At 53.2% G+C, this 26,319-nt stretch overlaps 1 protein-coding gene across 1 annotated transcript in view; it reads right to left on the minus strand.

The window, feature by feature from the left end:
• Positions 1-746: 746 nt before the first annotated feature.
• TWIST2 (twist family bHLH transcription factor 2) overlaps positions 747-26,319 on the minus strand; it is a 50,529-nt gene continuing 24,956 nt past the window's right edge. The window contains exon 2 of the mRNA XM_082690105.1: positions 747-1,456. The gene's annotated coding sequence lies outside the window, so the exon portion shown is untranslated. The remainder of the gene's footprint in view (positions 1,457-26,319) is intronic.

A 26,319-nucleotide genomic window follows, 5' to 3' on the forward strand; every position in this document is an offset into this window, starting at 1 on the left:
TGATCCCCCAGCCCTTAGCCTAGAGGCTCCCCACACTCCTAGCAGTGCCCGTGGACACGGTAAAGGACTCCAAAGCCAGCAGCCTGGAGTTGCTGGACTCCTGGCCCCCAGGGAGTTGTGTCTACACCAGACCAGACCTCAGCCAGATTCTCCTTCTTAGGGGCAGACCGTGGCCCTTCTGGGGTGCCTGTACCCCAGTACCTTACATGTACACACAGGTGCTCCTTCCTCAACCTCCCCCTGCAGTGTGTACAAGGCTCAGAGGGACAGGACCGTGGCCTGTGGAGCCTACAGTGAACACAGGGGTTCAACCCAATCTGAGACTTTGAAGGAGCAGGGAATGTGCGTGCGGGTGAAAGGTGGTGGGCAAGGCTCCTCAGGGCCCGCAGGGGAGCGTTGGCCTCGGACAGAGGGACGGACATGGGATGAACACAGCCTGGCAATGGGAAGTGGTCCGGAGAGCAGCTCTGACAGCGGGGGCCTCGGGGGGCATAGCCGCTGAAAAGCCGGACGCACAGAGGGGCCGAGGCCGGCCTCGCCCGCTGTCCCAGGCCTGGGTCTGTTGCCCTGGCACCGTGTTAGGGTTGGTAGCTTCTAGAATGACTAACAACGACCCAGGACATAAACTGCCTCGCATCCTTTCTTGTCCCTTCTAAAGGGAACCGACTGTCACTACCGCAAGCCGCTCCGACTCTGACAGGCCGATTCCGTGCTGCGCGGTACAGAAGAGGAGAGGGGAGACGCGCTGCACCGACATCTTTATTATTCCTGGGAGGGGCGCGGGGTACACAGCCACGCTGCAGTCACCGAGCTTGTTAAAAATATCTCAATAAATAAAACAAATAAGCAACATATACACTGAAACAGAAAATATTTTAAAAATGGTTAGCTGAGCAAATCATGAGAAAGAGAAGAGGCGAGGAGTGAGGAGGGTTCCAGGCTTTCGTGGAACAGTCATGCACAGGCTGGGGGGTGAGGGAACACGAGGTTCTTTTTCTGAGAGCCTTGGTCCAGTTTAAACAGAAGGTACAGGAATGCATTTCTGTTTTATTAAAAAAATATACATTAAAAAAGGCACTTAGAGGGAAATACAAATCCAAAATTTCAATCCTTGTAAATATGTTCCTGAATCTAGAGATTTTCGGAAAGAATAAAACCCCCCCCTAAAAAAACAACAACAAAAAAAAAACTGAGAAGAAATATCCGAACAGTGGCCAGGATGACAAGGAAATGTCACTGGCAAGAAAGACCATGAGTGCCGCGTCCTCTGTGGGGACCATCTCTGGGGCAGGAGCTGAGCAGTCCGGGCTCTCCCACTCGGTGCCGCTGCTGTGCCCTTGTCCACACGCTGTGCTGGACCGCAGATGGGGAGGCTTCCTTGAGGTTGTTCGGGTTTCAGAAGTGACAGATGTGGAGGCGTCCCAGTTCCACTTGAGCCTCAGCCCCACAGGACAGCCTGGAAGACACGCAAGAGGGAGGGTGAGACACCACCGCACGCAGGGTGTGCCTGTGTGGTTGTGTGTACATGTGTGTGGTATTTGTGGTTGTATGTGTGCAGTTGTGTGTGTGGTTGTGTACGTGTGTGGAGTGTGGTGTGTGTATGTGTTTGGTGAGTGCTGGCTATCTGTTGTGGTATGTGTGTGTGCAGTTGTCTGTGTGGTTGTATATGTGTGTAGTGTGCATGTGTGGTTTCTGTGTGGTGTGTCTGGTGTGTATTTTTATGTGTGTGTGTGTATGGTTAGGTGTGTTTTACGTGTCTGCGTGGTTGTGTATGTGTGGGCAGTATGTGTGGTGTGTGTTTGGGTATGCGTGGTTTTTTATGTAGTATATGGGGCTGTGGGTGTTATATGTAGTGGTTGTGTGTTGTTTGTGTGTCACTGTGTGTATTTTTTTGTGTTATGTATGTATGTGGTGGTGTTTGTATGTGTGTGGTATGTGTGGTTGTGTATGTGTGTGGTGTGGTTGTGTGTAGTATAGTTGTGTGTATGTTTGGTTATGTGTATGAGTTGGGTGTCTGTGTGGTTATGTGTGTGTGGCTATATATATGTGGTGTGTGTGTGTATTGTGTGTATATATGTGGTGTGTGTGTGTATTGTGTATACGTGTGTGGAGTGTGGTGTGTGTATGTGTTTGGTGAGTGTGTGGCTATCTGTTGTGGTATGTGTGTGTGCAGTTGTCTGTGTGGTTGTATATGTGTGTAGTGTATGTGTATGTGTATGGTTGTGTGTGGTTGTATGTGTGGTGTGATGTGTTTGTGCGTATTGTACTATGTGTGTGTATGTGTGGCTGTGTGTTTTTGTGTGTATGTGTGTATGGTGTATATGTGGTGTTGTGCATATGTATGTGGTATATGTGTGTGTGTGGTTATGTGTGTATGGTGTATGTGGTCATGTATGTGGTATGTGTGTGGTATGCATGGTTGTGTGTGTGGTGTGTGTGATTGTACGTGTGTGTGTGTGGTGTGTGTGGTTGTGTGTATAGTGTAACATGTGTTTTTGTGTGTTGTGTGTGGTGTGTATGTATGTGTGATTGTGTGGGTGGTGTGTATGTGTGTGTGGTATATGTGGTTGTATGTGTGCTGTGTATGTGTTGTGGTGTGTGTGGTTGTACGTGTGCTGTGTATGCGTGTGTGGTGTGTGTGACTGTATGTGTGCTGTGTGTGTGTGGTGTGATGTGTGTTTGTGTGTAGTGTGTGTGGTTTGCATGGTTGTGTGTGTGGTGTGATGTGTTTGTGCTGTGGTGTGTATGTGTGGGATGTATGTGCAGTCCTAGCCCAGCTCATCACATGGCGATTCTAGCACCCGCCTTTGTGATCAGGATACACAACTGTCCCACATCCAAAGGCCCCACAAGGGGGTGTAAGGGTCGCAGGAGTGCAAGGGCAGTCGTGCCTGCCCGCGGCATGCAGTGAAACCTGCACAGTGCGTCTTGCCGAGTCTCTCCAGGGGCGCAGGGGCATCTCCTCCACCCCACCCTGCGCCGTGGGACTGGCCAGCGAGCTACCAGGTGGGGTGCCCAACCATTGACCAGGCCATGCTCCCCACGAAGCCTCCTGTCTTCCTGTAAGGAGGGTCTGTCTTTCTGGTTGACCCTGCAGCCTGGAAACAGGGTGGGGGTTCAGACAGAAGGCCAGATGGAGTGGCAGAGAGAGAGACCCAGCGGTGGGGTCCCCAGACCGCACCGGCTACCGTGTGTGCCACGGGGCTTGCTGGAGAAGATGTGCTGGGAAGAAGCTCAAGTGTGTGATGCCCAGATCTGAGACACTTGTGGCTTTTGTAAGCCCAAGGTCATGAGTTCTGGTGGAAGGAAGGGGATAAGATTGCTGGGCACGAGTGTGTGGTCAAGGACTGCAACACCTGCTGGAAAGTTCATGCACCTGGGTTTGTGCTGTGGTGTGTATGTGTGGGATGTATGTGCAGTCCTAGCCCAGCTGAAGGGACGGAGGGTCAGGAGAGGTGGGCCCCACACCTTGTTCCAAGGTGGCAACTCGTGGCTAAGACAACTTCCCACCTGTCACCAGCTGTTCCGGAGGGCAGTGGGTGGCTGATCGCCTAGTCCTGCGGGACCCCAGTCCTACAGAACCCGTGGCCAATTTGCAACCAGCCAGGAACCGATAGCATCCTTCCCAGGAAAACCCCGAGTTTCATTAGTGATTCCTTAAGACTGACTGGTGAGCCCTTTGGTCGCATGTGGTCTTTAGTGCCTAGCCCACAGCCTGATGCACATGGCGTGCGCACTTCTATGTCTGGAGAACAAACACAGAAATAACCAGAGAAACTTCATAACCCAAGCAGACAAGTCCATTCACCGAGAGCCCTTGATGGCTTCCCCTGGTGGGGGTGGGGGGTAAACTGATGCCGAGATGGGAGGCTGGCAGGGGCCTGTGGGTGGGGAGGAGTCAGGAATGGCTTGACCAAGGAGGAGGCTGGGAGAAGGGTCACCATGAGGAATTTCCCTCCAGGACAAGAGGTCAAGGACAGTCAACCCCAGGCTCTGGGACAATGATGTGGAAAGGTATGAAAACACAGAAGGATCTCTGATCCTTCTGTGACAGGTGACAGGTGACATCTTCAGCAAGGGGTATGTGTGTGTGTATGTGTGTGTGTGTGTGTGTGTGTGTGGTGTGTCCCTAATCCTACTGGGCACTGGGCAGCAGGAAGCTTCCTCCTGTCTCCATACTCCTAGCTCTTTCCTGACAGATCCCCCAGAGAACTCCAGAAACTCCTGCTGAGCCAAGACAAAGGTCTGAGAAGACACACTGTCCCCGAAACTCGGGTGTTTTCACACACACAAACACACACACATACACACTACTTTTCCTTCAAGCCCTGAACACTCCAAATCCATCTGCCTTTCTAAGAGGTCCCGGGCAGAAAGTCAAAGGCTGCTCTCTCTTGGAGAATGTGGTTGTAATTAGATAATTAATCAGGGGGGCAGCTAGAGAAAGCTGAATGGAAGCCTTCCTCAGAGAGGGAATGATTACAACCATTTTTGATATATGAGCTGTGCCAACCCTTCGAGGGGAAATACAGGATCATCCGTGAAAAGCCAAAAATGACAGCGGCCATCCCCCAGCAGTGGTAAGCTTTGGACTTTGCTGCATGTGCCCGCAGGGAGCAGCTTCATTAGTCTTCTTGACAGAGAAGCTGGGGGCCTGGGCCCCTTGATGTCACCCTGACCCCAGCCATGTCTGCTGACACGGGCAGCGTTCTCGGCAACAAACACAAAACATCTGGGGCCCAGGGCTGCCTCCCGCATAGAACAGCCACCTGAAACCGTACGCGTATGCCCTGTCTGGGGTTCACGCTCTGCTTCTGTCTGCCCTGCAGGGAAGGGGGGTAGCAGCCGTGGCTACGCTGAGGGAGCACCTTTGCTCCTCTCTCCCACACCGGGACCTTGGGCACCAGTGCACAGTAAAGGGTCTTCACTGATTCTTATTTCCAGGACCTAATCCAAGAGGTGAAACACCAACACGAATTCTCCAAAAAGGGAGGCAGGGCGATTAAGGGGGCATTTATTATAAGGTCTTCTGTCCATCTACCCATGCACCCACCACCCATCCACACACAACTCACCCTTCCCTCCTACCTTCTACCCATCCATCCATCCATCATTCCACCCACCCTCTGTCCGCCCATCCTTCCGTTTGTCCATTCACCCGCCCCTCCCTCCTTCCATCCAACCACCATCGACGCATCTCTGCACCCACCCACCCTTCCAACATCTATCCGCCATCCACCGTCCATCCCTCCACCCATCCTTTCATCCATCTTCCTAACACGGAGGGAGCTTTGATCGTGTGCCAGAAATATTTTAAAAAGCCCAGAAAATAATCCGAGAAACCTAAGAGGGGGGAAGAAACATGTTTGGAAACAACTAGAACACAGAGTAGACAGGGACAACGTTTTTAATGGAAATGGCGTGAAGACTCTGCAGCCAGAAAGGAAAGGGACAAAGCACCTTGAACTTGGCTGGACTGCTGAAAAAAAGCAGGGTAGGGAATCAGGAGGGAAATAATAAGGGCACAGATATGTTACCTCTGGTCACTACAGCACACACACACACACACACACACACACCCTGGGATTTTGCCAGTAGAGGCTGGAGGGGCAGAACTTGAGGTTCAGGGAGCCAGGCCCTGCCCACACAAACCTAGGGGCATGGCCACGGAGGGCCTTGCTCTGGCCCTCACTGCCCCGTTAGGCAGGAAAGTAGAGGTCTCTACCTCCACAGAACCCTGACATTGTCCGGTCATCAAAAGGGGCTACCCCCTGCCAGCTGTCACCTGTAGCCACCCGTGTCTCTCTCTCCTTCCAGTCACTACACTGAAAACATCCCCCCTCCCAACTCTTGGGCTCCCGGGTGCCCTGGGCTCGGGGGAATATGCCATCTGGAGGTGAACGTTCATTGGTAGCTGACCACCTGCCCTCATGGGTCTTGCCCAACCCACAGGGCACAGCATCCTCCACCCACCCCAGCATTCTTCGACCACCGTTCTTCAGCTGTGGCCCTCTGTCCCCTGGCTGAGCCCAGACACAGCCTCCTGACAGTTTGAAGAGACCCCCCACCCCGACCCCAGGGCGGGCTGGAGGCCCAGATCCCACCCACCCATGTCATTCTGACGGGCCCGTAAATACGAGTAGAAAACAAGGAATGGTTCACATCAGGACCACAGTGGGGAAACCGGCGAGCTGAGCCCTTCACGGATGGCCCAGAGCACAGGGACCAAACTTTCAGAACGGTGGAATTCGTCATTTGGAGAGAAGCCGGGGGAGTCTGGGTGGATAAAATGAAGATACTCCGTTTTCAAAGGGAAACATAGCCAGGAAACAAGGAACACGCTCTTGGAAATCCCAGAAAAGTATGGAAACGGCATATTTTGCAAGAAATGGGAGCAGACTAGCAAAAGGACACTGATGAAAAATGACCAGTAAATCAGAGACTGACTCACGGAGGTCTCCAGCATCTGAGCAAAAGACAAAGAATGTGGAAGGAGGGAGGAGACACAGCCCCAGGCAAGATGCAGAGGGAAATGTCCCTGTGCTTAGGGGAGACTGTCGGTCCCAGATTAAAAGAACACAAGGTTCTGGGAAGAGCGACGGACAACATGGGCAGCCATGCCACATCACAAGGAAAGTTCTGGACTCTAAGAGTTCAGAAAACTTCCCACTGGCTTCCAGACATAAAAAGAGGCAGAAAAGAACCAGACCAGGAGAGCTTCCTGCTGGTGCACGTGGACAGGCGATCCCAGGACGCCTGGGGTTTCTCTGGAAAAGGGTCCACGAACCTGGAAAAGGTCCGCCACGAACCTGGGGGAGGAGGAGTGACAAAGCTAGTCATATACAGCTTCAGAAAATGCACCCCCGTGGGTCACTTCTGAGGAAACACTACCTGGAAATGTCTTCCACCCAGAGGAAAGTACTTAGGGTCCCAATCTCTGCAAGTATGGCCACCAGTCGTGGAACAATCATCCCATGGCAAGACAAACAGGCCAATAAGAACGCTGGTAGGAAAAGCCTCAGAGGCTGAAGAAACCTGCGGGTCCCCAGGCACCCCAAGCTCCCGCCTGCGCCACAGGCCTCAGGACCCCACGCCAGGCAGCCCCATCTACCCGTGATCACCACGCCCGCGATTTTGCCCTCTTTTCCAAACTCACACAAGGAAAGGGGGAAATCTGAATGTCTCAGTATTTGTGAGATAAGCCGACCAGGTTACGAAGACTCTGGAACCAGACTGTTTTACGAGAGCATTACACAGAATCTCCCAGAACCTGGTCATTCCTATCTGTATTACTTAAGCTGTTCCAGTGTTTACAGATGAGGAAACACTTCCCATTTTATCTTATTTATTTTTCTTATGTGTTTATTTTGCCGAAGACTATTTTTTTAGAGCAGTTTTAGGTTCACAGCAAAATTGTGAGACGGGTAAAGAAATAGTCCATGTACACCCAGCCCCCCACCATGCACAGTCTCCCCCATAAAATGCCAACGAGACACGACTCTGACTTCTGTCCAAATGGCAGAAGAACCAAAGGCCAAGTCATGCCCCCGGGACCCTGAATGCAGAGATGCTGAGTAAGACATCAGCAAACCAAGTCTAGTCACGGATTTGAAGAACCCCTTCCATGCCTCCCAGAAGGCTTTGCTCCAGGAAAGCTGAGCAGTTAACATTTGGAATTCTAGTGCTAGAAGGGTCATGAACCAGTAGCTCAGTACATACTGAGGCAGCAGTGCTAGGACTCGAGCATTCTGGAAGCTCCTGGAAGTCAGGAACTGAGAGCTCAGGCCTCGAGCTGAATCCTGGTGCTGCCACTGTGGTCACTGCCACCTTGGGAAGGCAGCTTCAGCTCTCCAGGCCTTGGCTTGGGCATCTGTAAAAACACCCACTGAGGGCACCCTGAGACCACTAGCTCAGGGCTTACAGAGATCCAAGCCACAGCACACAAGAGGCTCAGGACCCAACATCTTTGTCTCGCCAGGTTGGGGTTTCTTCCCCAGATGGATCCCCAGGGTTTAAACCAAGCCCTGGCACATAGTAGGTGCTTGATAAACTTCTGTGGAAAGAGGCTTACAATGAGGAGGTCGCATGGACTCCAGCGCAAAGCTGGCATGGGAGTGAAGCTCTGGCCTCCTTCTAGAAACCCTCTCTCTTCCTTGCTAGCCCCCATTCAAGCCTTCTCAGTCTCTGGCCCAGCCAGCAGCATCAGCCTCACACCGGAGCTCAGGAGAAATGCTGCAGCAGGCTTCGCCCTGAACCCTGGAATCGATGTCCACACTCTGCCATACGTCCAGCTCTTCAGAAGATGCCCCTAGAGGATCCAGAACAGCTAAGTCAGCCCCGTCCACATTCTGCACGTCCCTGGTCAGCCAGGTCGGCTGCACCTGAGACTGGCCGTGACTTGCCAGAAACACAGCTGGTTAGTGACAAGGCTGGAAGAGGATTGGGGCATCCTGATTCTCCCTGTTGGGGGCCATCCACACAGCAGGCATCCCCACCACACCCACCAGCTGCCCTTCTGCCTGACAGCCCAGACACACGGGCCGGGGTAGGTGGGACACGAAGTGGACACAGCTGTGCAGCCAGCCCGCAACTTCCACAATTACTCACCCTAAGGGAAAGGCAGCCAGGGTGCCAGCGACAGGCCCTGGAGGCTCTGAGAAGGTTACCATGCCCAGCGGAGGGGGGTTGCCCCTTCCCTCTTGCTGAGGGCTTTTAGGCACTTTCCCAGAGCCGCTTTGCCTCTGGGGCTATCTCCAGGACAAATGCCTTCTCCAGAGACAGTGGAAATAAGAGGTTTTGCTCTCAGAGGACAGAATCTGCAGGCAGCTCCAGGCCACAAACAGACCACCCCTAGCACACGGGGCCAACACCTACAGGAGCCGTGCCAGGCTCACCTGGCCGATCAGAAAGGCAGAGATCCAGCCGCCCCTACTGGTCGCTGGGGCAGGGGGAGTATACCTGGGGGTCCCCAGCAGGGCTGGAGGGAACATCCTCATGGTTCAGTCCCCCTCCCCTCTCTGCCGACTTCTGTGCACCTTCCCCAGAGCTGTCTCAAAGGCCAAAAACGAAACACACCCCCACCCCACCCTACCCCACCCCATCCCAGGGATTGTAAGAATCCACTTCCAAATCGGACGGCAGGAGGGGCCAGCTGTCCTCCCATAGGTCAGACTCTACCACTTGAAGTTGGACTCTCTACAGAGTGTCAGGGGACATTCCTACAGGATGACAGAGGCCCTAGGAGAGGACGGATAAAGGTAAACCACTCTCACCCCAGCAAACACAAATCAAGAAGCCGTCAGACATGTAAGATTTTTACAAGGTTCTTTTGGCTGCCTGTGCCCTTCTGCACAGCCCTCCTCCCACTCCCCAACCCCTCTGGGGTCCCTGCAATACAGGTGGTCTGTGCATTGTCCCTAGGCCAAGCAGCGGCTCTGACAGGCAGGACACTCTGCTCGCTCTCTGCTGGCCACCAAGCCCTCTCCCAGAGTCAAATGGAGGCCACCGCTGTGGGGCTACAGCACTCTGCAAAGCAGGCCAGAGTCAAGATCCAGAATTTCTCTGCTGGCTGGGGCCTGGCCCATTCCCCTCTGGAGAGTCTGCTTTCCCAGGAATGGTTGGGTGGAGAGGGTGCCCCTGCCAGCCCCACAGGGATCCCAGGACACCAGTGGGCTGATGGGCTTCTGCTGCTGGGCCTGGGAGAAGGCTGAGACCCTACACCCAGCACAGCCCTGGAGGGACCTTCGAGGTTCCCAGGCCACGTAGCTCCCATGAGTCCCAGGGATGGTGAGATGTCCAGGAAGGCTTCTTGGAGGCCAGCACAGGCTGTGTGCTCCTGTGCCCCCGGGCCCCTCTCTGCTTCCGAGGCAAGCCTCATGCTCCACTGTGTGGGGCACCTGCTCGGGAGTCTGATTCCCGGCTTGCCTGCTGTGCATGAGAAAGTGAATTCTGTCATGAACGACTGTATTTATGATGCCCGCACCAGTCTCCCACGGCTCCCTGGTGGCTGGAGGCAGGGCTGTTGACCCTGGTCCCTCAGGGGAGTAAGAGTTTCACACTAGCTCGGAAGCAAAGCTGTCTCTCTCTGTCTCCGTCTCCATCTCTGTTGCTCTCCTCGGGCTTGGCATTGGGAATTGGACCAGACAGTGTCTGTAATGGCCTTCCTGACGAGGAGACGCCGGCGGGCCAGCAGCCTGGGGAGAAGTCAGGCTTGCCTCTGCTTCCAGAACCCCTCTCTCCATGGTGCCTCCCAGCCTCCGGGCCTCGGATCAATGTGGCCCCAGGACCGTCCAGGCCAGCTCTCTCAGTTCCCAAGGGAGCTGAGGCAGGAAGGCACAGGGTCCGCGCCAGTGAATCCCACCAGTTAGCCTATCCAGCCCTCCTTTGAGGGAGGCCGACCCATCTCTCCTCCCCGAGTCACTAGACACTGCAAAGGGTCTCCCCAAGCTTAGAGGCCGTGAGGGATAGCAGTCCTGGACAACCTGGTAACAGGAAGATGCAGCCTCCTCTGGGACTCGGGGCCTCCAGGTCCAGGAACTACCTCGACCAGTGAATTATGATTTCTCTAGATGTCACTAAATTTAGCTTCCAAATGAAACCCACTAGCAAAGGAAGGGAGTGTAAAAACTTACCCTATGGGGCCTTACTTCAGGCTGGGGGCACAGGCTGTGCCTGTGGTGGGAGTGACCCATCCAGGGACGTCACGTCAGAGATGACGAGATGGGGCCTGAGGCTAGAGGGGACTTAGGCCAAGTGACCAGGCAGGTGCAGAATTGCCCCCAGAACACAGGCCGGCCACACCCCAAGGCCGACATCCTTCTCATGTGTCTGACCTTGTTCCTTGTCACATGGGCCCAGACCCAGGAACACTGGCTTAGTAAATGTCTTTGCACACTTGACAAACGAGGATTGGAGGACACTACCCTCCCCACAGCAGCAGTGGTGGCACAAGAGAACATTAAGTGAAGGTTCGCTGATGTCAGGCACTCAGATGCACATCATGGGTACCACTTGGTCTCTGTCCTACACCAGTTCCCTTGAGGTCAGACAACAAAATTAGTTATTATAACAAATACATAATACATGTTCCAGTAAAGGCATCATGAAAGTACACAAGGTCTACAACTATGTTGCTCTACAATATAAACATATATTACAGATGTAAATGATTGTAGCAAAATATAATACACATTAAAGTAAAGGTAGGGGGCACCTGGGGGGCTCAGTTGGTTCAGTGTCTGCCTTCAGCGCAGGTCATGATTCCAGGCTCCTGGGATTCCCTGCTCCCTCTCCCTCTCCCCCTACTTGTGCTTTCTCTCTCTGTCAAATAAATAAAATCTTAAAAAAAAAAGAAGCTATAAAAAGGTACATACGAAAGGCTCAGAGAAGACAACGATTAAACCTCTGGGCTCTGGGGCGCTCTTCACAGAATTGGGGCTTGAAGCTGGGACTTCGAGGACGACTCGTCCTGGGGGAAGGGAGGACTGAAAGTGTCTCAGGGCATATTTTAGGTGGGAGTGGGGGGAAAGGGGGCTTTCAGGGCAAGGTGACTCGTGATTCCCCAACAGTGAGGCCCTAGGCAGGGCATGGTGACCAGTGGTCTGGCTTGGGTACCAGGAGGGGTCAGGACCCCAGGAGCAGAAGTGGGAAGAGGAGAAACTTGCTTTGGGGGGAAAATGGCAGGAGCGAAGGTGATGGAGCTGAGCTGCAGGTGTTTGCGGGACATGCCAGAGGTCAGGTTCACCCAGTGGGATGTATAGCTCCGACCCCCGGAGGGGGCTGGGGACTTCACGTGCAGCTTCTGAGCAAGGCTGACAAAGGCACGAGATAGCAGTTAACTAGCGTTGGCTGGATTCGAACCCAAACCCGGGCTCATTCTCCAGCTCGGTGCTTCCTGTCCATGACAGGCCCGGATGCGGACACCTCGGGCAGCAGAGGGAGGGGAGGTGGTCCCTGAGGAGGCGACATGTGGCACTGGCTGGCAGCGCCCCCTGCTGGAGGGAGCCTGCCCTCTGCCAGGGGAAACAGGACCTGACAGGGCAGGCAGGGGTCACCAGGAGACCCGGGGAAGGCCAGGTCAGATGGCAGGGAGGGCTCCTTAGGAGCGGTTTTCTCTCTTTTAAATTTAAATTTTAAGTAGCCTGCATACAGTGCTGTCCTGACTTCTGGAGCACAATTCAGGGTTTCATCGTGTACCCTATGGGTGGGGCCCACTCCCCACCCTGCCCATCCCCCACCCGCGTCCATCCAGCAACCCTCAGTCTGTTCTCTGTGGGTAAGAGTCTCTCATGGTTTCTTTCCCTTTCTCTCTCTTTCCTTTTCCCCCTTCCCCTATGTTCATGTCTTCTTTCCTGAATTCCACATGTGAGTGAAACTGTATGGTACCCGTCTTTCTTTGACTGACCTACTTTGCTCAGCTTTATGCCCTCTAGTTCCATCCACGTTGTTGCAAATGACAAGATTTCATCCTTTTTGAGGCTGAGAGTGTGTGTGTGTGTGTGTGTGTGTGTGTGTGTGTACACACCACATCTTCATCTGTTCATTAGCCTGTGGGCATCTGGATGGCTTCCTTAGTTTAGCTATTATGATAAGGTTAGTATAAACACTGGGGGACATGTGCCCCTTCGAATCTGTATTTTTGTATTCTTTGGGTAAACACCTTAAAGTGCAATTGCTGGGTCATAGGGTAGCTCTAATTTTAACCACAAAAGAACATTTCTTTTTTTTTTTTTTTTTTAAAGATTTATTTATTTATTTATTTGACAGAGAGATCACAAGTAGACAGAGAGGCAGGCAGAGAGAGAGAGAGAAGCAGGCTCCCTGCTGAGCAGAGAGCCCGACATGGGACTCGATCCCAGGACCCTGAGATCATGACCTGAGCCGAAGGCAGCGGCTTAACCCACGGAGCCACCCAGGCGCCCCCAGAAGAACCTTTCTGAGACCATTTCCCTTGAGCAGGGATAAACGGGGATAGAATACGGTTTCCAGAAATGAATGGGTCTGACGGCGAGCCCTCCCTCCCTCCCACCACCAGCATTTAGTTCCCAAATTTCATCTCAGAAAAGGAGGCAATTTTCCAAATGGACAACTCTTTACAGGAGTAACTACACCTAAATCTGTTTTCTTGAGCAACCCGGAGAGAACATGCTACTGTAGGAAGATGATGCATACATTCAGACTTATTCAGAAGAATGCAAAGTCCTTCCGGCCTGAGGGGGAAGAATCCTACAAGGCTCCAGTCCTCAGTCCTTCCCACCTCTGGGAACCCTGGCTTCAGCAGACACTCAAGAGGTGGGATTCCTCTGGAAAAAACAACAGCACAGGACGGGGCCTGGTGGGGGGGGGGGAGCACAGACACGCAGGCACTGCAGATGCCCCAGGAGCGTGGACGTGGCTTTGGCCAGCCCAGCCCTTCAGCAACAGGGACAAGGCCTTTCGCTTCCCAAACTCTGAACTCAGTGACTTTTGGTCTATTTCACGTTCTCAAACTTGAGCACTGTGGGGATAAAACTGACTGACCTCCGCTGGGAAAGGCACCACATTTAGAAACGAACGAGCACGCCCTTGAGTTCAGGCAAAGTCGGTCTGTCTGCAGAAGCAGAAAGGAGACAAGAGAGCCTCCCTGGGCCACACGGGCCACGTGGCTGTGGGCAACCAGCGCTGAGGCCACAGAAGAGATGGCTCTGCCACTGTGGTGCCCGAGCTCAGGGACCTCGCAGGAAGGGATGCCCGGCTGCTGCAGGACAGTGGCTCGGAAGCCAGGTGCCACCCCACCATGGAACGAAAGGAAACAAAAGTGCCCAGATGTGCACGGGTTAGCAGCCAGCCAGAGCTGGAGAATGAATAAACAGTCAATGGACAGACGCCAGAAGAATGGGCACACGTCCCCCAACAAACCTCCTTGCGGGGTCACCTGTCACCCGCACACCAGATAATGCGTTACCAGCACTCAGCGAGTGGCTGCTAATTCACACTGATGCCCTGGGAACACTCGGGTCTCTCTAGGGATAAACTAGAAGGCAAGAGAGGCAGCAAAGACCCGAGAACAGTGGGTTTTATCAGACAGGCCATTCCACCTGGAAAACGTGCATGCCTTTGACCTCCCAGCTCCCAGAGCGACAGAGCAGTCAGCCGGTAGAGGGTAACCCCAGACCTCTGAACTTCACCTTTTCTTATCTGTGGGTCTGCAAGCCTTTCACCTCCTCCCCTTCTGTTGCAAGTGAAGTGGTCCCTGTCCTGTGTCCACCAGGGGCAGGACGACTGACAGATGGGCCCGCTCACCCTCTGGCTCCCCCCACAGCTGACCTCACCACCTGGGAGTTCACGTACCTGGGAGAGCCCAAGGGCCTCATGGGCAGCAGATACACAGGTGGAAGTCAAGGCCCAGAGCCATGCTGGCTCAGCAAAGAGGCTGCAGCCACCATGTGAACACTGAAAGCCCTGGGTGAGGTCTGGGAAGAGACCCAGTGCGTGCTGCGTCTCCCGGCGGCCAGGACCTCCATGTCAGGGAGCACAGCCCGTGGTGCTAACGGGTGGCTCTGCTGTCGGCCAAGGAGGACAACCCCAGGATCCCCAGCACTCTGGACACAGTCAAGTTTACTCCGCTGCTCTTGAAGCACTTGGCATCAGCCCTGCCTCTGGAAGGTGTGTTAGATGTTCTCTCCCCAAAAGGATTTTCAAAGAGGTGTGATTCCCAGCATTTCGTTTCTGAGGCTTATACCTCGAATTTCATGACCCGCCAGTGCAAGATCTCCCTTTGCACGAACCCCGGAGAATCTGCAAGTGCAGATGCAGGTGCAGACCCCTATCAGCCCGCAGGTAAGCCACAATCCCCTGGCTTGGGGGGGGGGGTGTTGTGGTGTCTGAAAAGGAGTCACACATCCTGGGGCATCTCAGACAGTGGTGACCAATCTGGGAGAGCACACCCGGGGGAACAGATACTCCCCAGAGCCGTCTTGGCTTTGCCCTCGATGCAAGTGTTTAAAGAGTGCTACTGCCTGGTCCCAGACGGTTCTCCGCCCCCGGACTCACGTCACGAGCTACAGTAACATGCTCTTTATTGCTCAATTTCTTTAAAAAATGCAGGATTCCTGGATTGAAGCTCTGCATTTATAAATTATATTCATCAATCTGCAGAACTTACTGTTTTCAAAGTATTTCTGAATAAGAAAAAAAAAAACAAGAAATGATGTGCATGAGCACACATTTCTGGGAAAAAAAAAAAGCCAAAGTGAGACACCATCTCTTCAATTGCACAGAATATGCATGAAATCGCTGGCTCTTAACAACCCCTTCCCCGAGGGGACTTTGGAAGCAAAGCATTCCCTGCACATCATGAGGAAGGTCCCCCGACTTTTGCAAGCCCTGCCGCAGCTGATGTGGCCTAGACCAGATGCTCTCACACCCTTGGGTCTGCAAGGGGTAGTGACCACCTGGCACATAGTAGGAGTCCATGTAGCGTTAAGAGATCTGCACTGAAGGCACTCAGGTCCAGAGCTGTCAACAGAGGAGGTCGGCGGCGTGGAGGGACAAAATCTTGCTCCATGTCATGGGGACTGACTTTATTTGAGGTGTCCCTGTACTGCAGAAGTAAATCAAGTGGCCTGATTTTATGGTCTAAATATAAATAGGATTTTCTTTGAATGTAGAGTGGGCATGGAGCTCTGTCTGGACGTGGGAAACCCAGGGACAGACAGGGCACAGTGGGTTAGCAATGACTTCTGTACCTGGTGCATATGTACATATACAGGTATGTGGGTATACTCAGTGCTATCACACACCACACACACGTACATGTATGGGTTGCAAACGTATTCACCATGTATACACGCACACCACGAATAAACACATACACCTTCACCCACTCTTCTCTGAGAAGGGTCACCTGCGTCCCAAGAGAGCTCTGGTCATTACAGATGTCACATTTGGGGGTAGAGATTAAACACTCCTGTTGCTTCTAACTGGTCCATCACCCAGGAGCCAGTGTCCCGTGAGGGCCTCGAAGGACCGTTGGGTCAGTGGGCGTGGCTTCCATTTGCCCCCACAACCCTCTGCGGAATCCAGGAGCTCCAGAACCCTCTTTGCCCTTTGCACGTGCTGCAGCACCTCCCCCGCTGGGAAGGGGGCAGCTTGGATGTACCCGAGGGGGGCACTGAACATTTCTGATCCTTTGTGTGTCCAAGAACAGTCCTGGCTTCTTCCATTCAGGGAGCATCATCGTGGGATGACAGGCTGGGGGTCACAGGTATGCCTGTGGGTTGTAGAACCATTTTTTTTTTCCACTGATTGCAACAAAATTCGTGAGTTTGAAGCCAGAAGTGACTACTTCTATTTGGAAGAGAGCAGAGCTAAGATCCAGAGACAGAAAATAATACCTCACAACTACTCTCAGAGCTGAGTAGCTGAAGGGTCCAGATATTTCCTGGGTATTTCTCAGCTAAACCCAGGGCTACGGCCCTTTCCGTGAGAATCCCCCTTCCCCTATCTGCACATTTTTAGTGCATTTAATTACCACTTGGACTCCAGCTTAACATCCCATACAGATTCTTAAGCTAGGAAAAGCCCCATGAATTAGGAGAGCCATGTCAACGCCCATGTTTATAAGGGGAAATAGTCTTTACTTTCAATCCTACCACCAGAAACCTGCCTTCCCTTCTAGACGCCCATTAGCAACCTTGTCAATAAAGAGATGCAATGAGGTTGTTCTGCGCCGCCTTCCCGAATTCAGGTTGGGGGCGCCTGAATGGCTCAGTGGGTTCAGGCCTCTGCCTTTGGCTTGGGTCATGATCCCAGGGTCCTGGGATCGAGCCCCACATCGGGCTCTCTGCTCAGCAGAGAGCCTGCTTCCTTCTCTCTCTCTCTCTCTCTCTGCCTACTTGTGATCTCTGTCAAATAAATAAAAATAAATAAAATCTTAAAAAAAAAAAAAGAATTCAGGTTGAATCCACTTTAAAATAAAATACTACCCAGTAAGCACATACAGAGGAAGAAGGTCAGTAGGCAGAAGAAACCTCCAACAAAACCCAAAATGGAGGCAAGGCCTTGAAAAGAAGCCAACACACCTTGAGCCAAAGGTAAGAAGTCAACCGAAGCCTGGGGACAACGCAGCATGACTGCACATTCTCCACATTGAATGCGAGTTCCTCTAAGGCAAGCTGATATAGAGAGACCCACATTTAGTAAACAAATACAAGAAGCCATGGTTACACCCTGGAAAAGTTTTATGATTTATAAAAAAAAAGTTTTAGTGAAAAGTGCCTTTCGAAACTGAGCTCCTCTAAGAAAGAAATCTGAAAGGATTCACTTCAGGCCATTTTTCTGAGCAAATACCCATTTTACAAAGCCGAGCGCACCTGACTACGGCTCCAGGGTGACACGAGAGAGACCCGGGCCTCAGGAGACCGTCTTCCTTCTCCTCTCAGGGTGTTTCCGTCGGGGCACGAGAGAATCGACTGCGACCACAGGTCCCCGCATCTCACTGGGGCAACACAACAGTCCTGTCCTCTACGTCCTGTCCGTTCTTCCTGCTTGGTCAACATGATGGGGGCTCCTCTCCGCACAGCCACCAGGGATGTGGGCTGGCAGGGTCGCCATCATCTTGTGGATGCATTGTTTGCGACACATGGTCTCCTGGTTCCCCGGGGGCAGCAGGAGGAAGACTGGGGTATCACACACCCGTTCTTCCGCACTTCGGCCTGGAGAGGCTAGCGTCCCTTGCTCCCCAAGCACATTGACTGCCACTAGTCACATGGCCTTGCCCCGTTGCAGGGTCCTGAGGAGCACGACAGAGATGGTCACCGTTTGGGGCCCTGACCCAGTCCACCTTAAGAGCCAAAGGAAGGTTTTTTGTTGTTGTTGTTGTTGATTTTGTTTTTTCATAAAGGCTGATCAAAAACACAAAATAATTTGCAGACAGTCCCTCAAGAAACTGATAAGTTAATCTCACTAACTGCTACCAGACCCTTGAAGATTCACCAGTAGCCAAAATAACATCTAGGGAATGATGGCGGGGAAGGGGACCAGCTAAAGGACTTAACTTTGACAAAGAATCCTTAAAAGTAACACACAGGCAAACACTAAGATGAATATGGTGACATTATTCTATCTCAAATTCATGGCATTGGGGTCCTGGCCACCAACTGGCATCCTTGTTTGATTGAGGAGATGTGGGGTGCTGAGGGAAGGTGGGTTGTTACTAGAAAGCACCTCCAGGCTCCTCCACCTCCTCCAAGTGATGGGCCACCTGCTCCCCAGGACCGCAGCGCACAGTGTCCTTGGTGTGAAAGTCCCACAGGGACCCGAGACTCCAAGAGGCTCGCTACGGTGGAGTGAGCTGCAGTGTCGCCGTCTGAAGGAACCCGGCTCCTGGGGAGGCTCCTGTGTTGTCCGTGGAAGAAAGCTCCAAGCTGCCTGAGTGGACCGGACATCCAAGGGGTCTTCTTGGCCTCTGTGCCCTGTTGCTGTGCTCAAGCATATTCTTGGATGTTGTTAATGCATTGACCCAAGTTCCATCTTCCAGGGATGCCTGGAACAAAACGTTTCTCCCTCCTTTTCCCAGCTCTCTCCTGGTAACTTCACTTCCACCCTGACAGGAAGGTTGGCAATGGGAGGTCCCTTGAAACCCCCCTTGTGGAGAAGCTTCTCTTGCTGCTGGGCATCCATGCAGAAAACAGAGCACCCATTGACCAAATACTCAACCCCTCCAATGTCACACGCCCCCCTGCCTTCCTTCTGGACGCACTTGCCCTGTTCAGCTCATGGGCTGTCGTAGAGTCACCACATCCCAAGATGGAGGCCTGAGAGTCTGTGAAATCCAGCATCCCCGTGGACCCAAGACACGGCCCGGAAGTGTGCCTTCCCAAATTGTGAGCAAGGTGACCTCAGGGCTGGACGAGGAATTTTCACGCATGTTGTGTCCGTCTTCACAACACCAGCAACCCCTGGACACCCTCTGAGAGGAAACCTGAATTCTCCTGCATATCTTATGGTCTCAAGAAGCATAAATGAGAATGTTTTAGTGAAAGGATGTGGACAGAAACCACTTTCCCTGCGATAGAGTCTAGCTTGAGTTTCAGATATTAATTGTTGAGTCAAAGACATAATTAACACTGGGCAAAGCTGTATGACCTGGGATTGTTACAGGGGTTCTGGGTTTCATATTGTTTCTGGCCACAGGGGATTCAGTCCCCAGAAGAGGGTCTTGGCAGGCGCTCAGGCTGGGCGCCGGTCTGCTGGTCTGCGGAATCAAGTTCGCTACACGTTTTATGTCTTGGTGGGAAAGTCATTAGCAATATGATTGTAAGCTAAGATTACCAACATACTTGAAGAATGTAAAAACCACCTTGGCTGCCTTTCGACAATGATCCTAACATATTCCAATATCCCCCTTGTTCCCCCCCAGGGTGGTGCAGAGCAGTTACAATGCGGTTTGTGGGATTCCCGGAGCTCTCGAGGGGAAATTCTCACCATCTCTCCAATCCTTACACGGAGTCCCACCTGTTCTGCCGACACCGGCCCTCAGGACCCCAGGGAGGGATGGAGCCGAGACTCCAGCATGTTCTGCTGGGCCACAGGGCAGGCGAGGCGGGTGGGGAGAACACCAAGCTGCCGGGAGGGGCCATCCCAAATGGATCACTACTCTGACTTTGGTCAAATGTGTATAACAAACCCCCAAGAGGTCAGCTTTTCATTTTCCACCTCTTGGCCTGGACTAAACACCACTGACTGAACCAGGGCCTCAGTGGGGCAGCGTGTGGGCACCGGGCGGGAGAAGATTGGGATGAGCAGGGGACCCTGGGGCCCTGCAGCATGACCTCTGATGGCCTGACCACGGGGCAGGCTGCCCTGAGCCCAGGCAGCAGGGGACCCCGACACGAAGGAGGCAGGCCCAGTGTCCTGGCTCCTTGCATCTGCGCTGTTAGGGAGGGACCTGAGGACGGAGGAGGCTCCAGTGAGCTAGACCGACCCCCTCCTGCTCTGAGCTTCCTGGGCGTCCTTCCCTGCCACGTTCTCCTCCACGGAGAGCAAGCTCCGTTGAGGAAACCCTTGGCCTCCCTCTGCCTCCTCGTCACCCCTGGGGAGTTGGAGTGGTCAATCACTGATTTGGGAAGAAAAAAGTGTGTTGAGCTCAGACTCTGGAACCTTCCTCCAGGAGCCGGAGTTGGCGGCAAAGAGCAGATGTTTCCCATCCACCCCTTGAGCAGGCCGCCCACCCGCCCGACCCCAAGGGGAAGCCCATCTTGGTCCGGCTCCGCAGGGCACCGAGGGCGAGTCTGCCTGACCCTGGACCCTCCATCTTCATCTCAGCCTTCATCTGGGACAAAGGTGACCTTGGACCAGCCTCACACAGGTCTCACGTCTGCACCCAGGAGGGGGAAAGGGCATTCTCATCTCACCCTGTCTCGTCTGGGGGCCTGCGGGGTCACCACACCCCTGTGGCCTGTTAACTAATCAGCGCTTGACCTGGGAAGCTCTTCCAAGACTGGCACCTGGACCCCTGTGGTGTGGCTGGCAGACAGTGGGGGCCACCCCACACTAAGAGGGGCTTCAGAACTCCAGTAGCAGAACCTGCCATGGGGCATGAGGCTGCTTTCCAAAGAAGCTTGCATCAGGTCAGGCTAAGCCCTCCTGCTCCCCCGTCTCCTGCTGTTGGAGCAAACTTGGTCACCTCTTGTCTCCAAACTAGACCTCCCTTCTCCCAGGTAGCAGTGAGGGGACCTGGTCCAGGAGTCTCCATGGTCCCCAGGGGTCTCATGGTTTTTTAGAATCTCAAGGAGACTGGAGTATGGGCTCCCATGTTCTGCCTGGGGCACAGCCGGCATCTCACAAACATGGTTCAGAGGAACTGGGCGAAGGCATGCGATGCCACGTTTTCCCAGATGTTCAGGGAGGAGGGTCCTCCCGGTACCTTCTTGGGGAGGGGCTGGTGTTAACAGAAGGATTTCTGAAAGGAAGAAGAGATACACAAGCAGGATGCTGGGGGAAGGACGAACTGAAACCAGACCTAGTGCCCCTGCCCCCGGGGCTTTGCAGACTGCCGCTCCTCGGCCATCTTTACTGATGTGTTGCAGATACTCAAGGAGACAAAGCCACAGCTCTGAGCACCATACACCTGGGAAGCAGTGAAAACACGGCCTCTTTCACCTTCTCGTTCCCGAGGGCCACCTCCCTCTCCACAAGGCTGAGCCATCCTTTCTGAATGCCCCTGGAGCTGGGGTCCACCTAATGTGACCCCCTCCATGCTCCCGGGGTTCTTCCCAGGCCAGGCTTCTAGAAAACTCCTGCACTCCCACACCAAATGTTTCCCCTGCTCTGTCTTCAAAATCCCAATCCTTCCCTCCCACTGGAACTAAAGGACCGTGCAGTCTGGGTCAGCCCACCTCTGTCCCTTCTCTGGTGTCTCCCGCCCCTCCCCCTCCACTGTTTTGTCCTGTTTAATGTCAAGTGCCTGGTTCCTCAGGAACAGCAGCTGCAGAAGCGAGCACGAGTGGATTTCAAATCAGCAGAGAATGTTTGCGACAAGTAATGTGGCAAAACACCATCCACGCTTGCACGGGGCTGCTCTGGCCCCCACGTGTGCTCTCAGGACAGCAAGGACAGGAGGGCCACCAGAACAGTCCCTGTGGGCAGGAGACATCCTTTACCCATCCTTACAATGGCCTAGGGGACGCCGCGGCACTCCTCCAAGGTCAATGAAGTGCCACAGGCAGAAAGTGGAGGCCCCAAGTCCCTCCAGGGCCACACAGACCCCAGCTGCTTTCTAGGCCTGTCTGAACGCTCTTAGGCTCAAGGTCTCAGGCTGGGGCAACATCTGCACTCGGGACAGCGCTATCCGGCAGACCTGCCCTCATGCCTTCTCTGGTTCCGTCCCCTGGGCCACAGCAGACAAGCTGCCCACAGCACGGGCCAGTAGCACACCAGGGTGAGATGGCAGGTGTCTGCAAAGCCGTGGGGCCCAGACCCTCCCTGGAGCCCGGCTGTCCCCTGAGGCCTGCCCGTCCTGGCCCGAGGCTGCCTGTCTCTCAGCTGCTCTGAGCGGCCAGGACTGCCCAGGTCTCTGCAGCATGCAGAGAACGCCCTTCCTTTTTGTAAAAACAATCTGTGCTCAGCAAATGCTTAGGAGCGGGCGATCACGGCAGTTCCACTCCTGGGGAGCCCCCACCCCAGGGGCAACGCACACCCGTGAGCAGCTCACAGCTCGGGCCGGTGAGGAGCTCTGCTCCCGCAGCCAAGTGTTTCTACAGATCGTTAACTCCTGGGGGCACGGCCAGGCCAGGGAGGAGGCGGGCTACACGTTGGTGGCTGTGCCTCGGAAGGCCGACCTAAGCAGAGGCAAAGAGGTTCTGGAATTAGAGTTGCATGAGTCAACGCGAACCCAAATTAAATTTACACATGCTTCGAGAGTGCGGTCTGTTCTGCCAAGCAGGGCACACGGGCAAGGCCAAGGACGCCCGGCTTCTGCCTTTCTGTCAGGGCTGCAGCACAGAGGGGAGAAAAGCACTGATGCATTTCCCAGGCCCTGTCTTAAGGTGGCCCGAGGTCAGAACTGGTGCAGCAGGGAGACAGGGTGTGCGGGAGAACTTGAACCCGCGGCCTGGCTCCCACAGGGCCTCACACCTGGGAGCCCAGACTCCTGCTGAGAATGGGGAAGGAGTCTCCCAGGACAGAAGACTCGGAGCCAGAAGGGCCTGGCCTGAAAGCCTGAATACCCATGCAATCCCGACCTATGGGCATGGCCGTGTGTGTGCGCATGCACAAGTGTGTATATGGTATGTGTGTGAGTGTGTGTACACACACGTTTGCATGCATGTGGTGTGTTCATGAGTGTGTATGTAATGTGTGTGCATCTGAGTATTGTGTAGTGTGTGTGCATGAGTGTGAATGTGCTGTGTGCACATGTGGGTGTATATGGGGTGTGTGTGCATGTGAGTATGTGCATATGCATGTGTGTGGTGTGTGTGTGTGCATGAGGGTGAATGTGCTGTGCGCTGACTCCAGCAATGCTCAAGAGCGGCTGCTGAATGGAGCTGAGCCAGGATGGTGAGCTGGTGGGTCTGGGGGCCGTGCCCACACACATGAACCCAGCCCGGGAAGGAGTCCTCCCTGCAGGCAGAGGGCATGGGTGGGCCGTGAGGAGCACAGACATGCAGAGGCCCTTGTCCCTGCTCTCTGCGACCCTGTCAGATGCCGTGAGTGTGCTCAGCCAGAGCTCGCTGAAGGAGGCACAGGCCACAGAGGTCATCTATTTGGACCGTGGTGCCTAGGTTCCTTTAAAAATAATAATGATGATGATGTCCAGACTGTCCCCAGGCCCCTGGTTTAGCAGGTGGGGGCAGGGCATCAGAATCACAGGGGAGGGATTTTCAGCACGCGCCTCCCTGGCTGGACATGCGGAGTGGGGAAGGGGTAGCAGGGCAGAGGAAAAATCCATGAGCCATTCTACTGCACACCTTCCCCTGCGTAGCCGCAGAGCTTGGCAGAACAGCCCTGGAGAGTGTGCGTGCGTGTGCACACAGAAGGACCATACAATGCACCAGCGGAAGTGGACCACAAGAGTGAAAGAGGCACTGTTAGACTCAGACTCAGAAACAAAGATAAACCAGGACAGTCCCAAGAAGAGGGGCAGGGATGGTCACCAGGAAGAGGGACAAGGACGGTCACCTCACTGACAGGGTATCCCCTTGGGACACTTGGCCCTCTGCCCCCACTTGCTCCAACAGAGCTTGGATTACTGATCTCCTCGGGAGGCCACCAATCCCACATCTCCCCCTAGATATGTGCGTCCAGGTAAAACAAGGACAGACCCCCACCATGAGGGACGCCCAGGCTCAGCAGGGACAGAGCTGGAAAAGAGTGTATGTCCACCCGCCCTGGTGACAGCACCCCTTCCTGCCGTTCTGGAGCCTGCTGGAGTCCTTCTCTGCACCAAGCACACGGTGCAACTTGATATGATACACTCAGAATGCTTTTGAAATTATGGTCTCGCTTTTCATGACCTGGGCATCCGCCTTTCTCTACGATTACATGCCTTCGGTTGGTATGTTTAATAGACGAATTCTTACCGCAGCCTCCAACACCAACATTTAATGAAACATTAAAAAGAAAGCCGGCTCTTAGAGGTGGTCAGCTGGAATGGGAGCTCTTCGACGCCCCACCTGGAAGCACGGCCCCCCCACTGCCTGTGGACGGCCCTTGTCCCTTCTGCCATGACATTCATCTGCCACAGATAGCTCGTGGGCCCGGGGAAGACTCAGCCTGCTCAGTCAGAAAGAAAATGTCTTCAGTCCATGTTACCTCCTGGAGGAACAGACTCCACATTAAAGTGGGGGTGGCAAGCTCACCCGGAAAACTCTCCAGCCAGCTCAGCTGTGTGGTCGTGGCCGTGACAGAGAGCAAGCTGGACGGATGGCCTGCACCCCCTGCAACCACTCTTGGCACATCCCTGGGACCGTAAACAGCCTCGAGGCCACTGCTTCTAGGTAGGGACTCCCCGTCCCTCTTAAAGCTGCTGCGGGGTTGGTGGTCTTCGGTTGTCATGTAACTCCAGATTAGAAGACCACAGAAGACCATCCCCCCATGGACAGGTGTCCACGTGGACACTGCTAGAGAGAGGCACGAGGCCGGGTGGTGGGGCAGGAAGCACCGGCACTAACCACCCACATGCTGGCTCGTGGAGACAGAGGGTGCTGTCCGGCAGGAGGACACCCCAAGTGCTGGGCGTCTTTACAACCGCTAGGGCTCTTCTTGCATAAACCTGCCTGATCCCAGACTTTCGGGACTCAGCCCCACTCACGGGAACTATCCCCTGACCGATGTCCAGGTCCTTCCAGAGCTCTCCATGGCTCGATTTCATCCCGTTTCCTTCCACTTCTCCACCTGTACCCTTTCCAGTGCCCCCCCAACACCAGGGCCCTGCGACCCCACGCCTGCCAGTCATAGTCCTTCCTCCCCAAGGTCCTTTGTCAGACACTCTTGGACACGGCGGCTGCCTTCATCTTCCACTTGTACCCAAGAAGAATTTTGTTGAATTAAAAATTACATTAAATATTTGAATTAACTGGGAGAATAAATGTCATGGTCACAATAGTAAGTTCTTTCAAACAGCCTCACAGGAGACAGAGCTCCTCGTTCACACAAATACTCGGCAGGATTCCCCAGCTAAGAAATTGTTCTTCTTAAGGCCCTCCCCGTTTCTCATAGTATTTAGGAGGTATTATAGATTGTTTGTCTGTTTTATGACATCTTAGGGTTTCATCACCTGAGCTAATGGCTTATTGCTAGCATGTACGAAGGTGTTTTTAAAAAGTATCTTCATGTAGTAGTAACTGGCCTCCATTCTAAACTGTCTCGTCATTGTATGGGTTTTGAATGGATTTTTTGGGGGAAGGGGGAATGGGATGAGGGGCTGGGCTCCTGGAAGACAGTATTCTTTATTGTTCTGCTTTCCAGTAGACCTTACCTCTATTACTTTTTCCTATCCTACAGAACCATTTAAAAATTTCAAGGCAACGTTAGGGCCCAGTAGTATGTTGGTGAGAACACCCTTGACACTCATACTAATGACTCCAACGTCACATCAGTTTTGGGATCGATACTCCATGAAGGGAAGGAAGGTTCTTTCTACATTAGCTTCTGAAAATTTTAAATACAAAAAAAGAGTTTTCTATCAGAAATACACTGAAATCTCGTCAAAGGCAATTTTAGTATTTCTTGAGATGACTGTCTCTCCTTTCGACAGTGGATGTGTCAAATCGCATAACTGAGGTAAAGATTAGGAATAATTTCTCTGTGGACTCATCCTGCCAGAGTGCGTCAAACCCCTGGGAAAGTACCTTAAATTGCTCCATCCATCAGTCAAACCTCCATGTCACGGGCCTTATTCTTTTGAAACGTTACAGAATTTTAACTGGTGTAAGGTGGTATCTCATTGTGGTTTTGATTTGTATTTCCCTGATGGCCAGTGATGTTGAACATTTTTTCATGTGTCCATTGGCCATTTGGATGTCTTCTTTGGAGAAGTGTCTGTTCATGTCTTCTGCCCATTTCTTGATTGGATTATTTGCTTTTTGGGGTGTTGAGCTTGAGAAAGTACAAAGGAAGGCATGTGAAGTGATGGGTACTGGGTGTTATATGCAACTAATGAATCATTGAACAGTACATCTGAAACCAATGATGTCTATACAGAGGCTAACTGGACATAACAACAAAAAAAGAAATATTACAGAATTCATGATTTTATACTTTACCTAAAATTTGATCTAAGTTCCTAATGAGATGGGTCTGCCTCCTTATTTTTTCTCCTTTTTGTTTTTTGTGTTGGAT

Source organism: Mustela nivalis, assembly GCF_964662115.1.
Source record: "Mustela nivalis genome assembly, chromosome: 11".
NCBI classification, from domain to species: Eukaryota; Metazoa; Chordata; class Mammalia; order Carnivora; family Mustelidae; genus Mustela; species Mustela nivalis.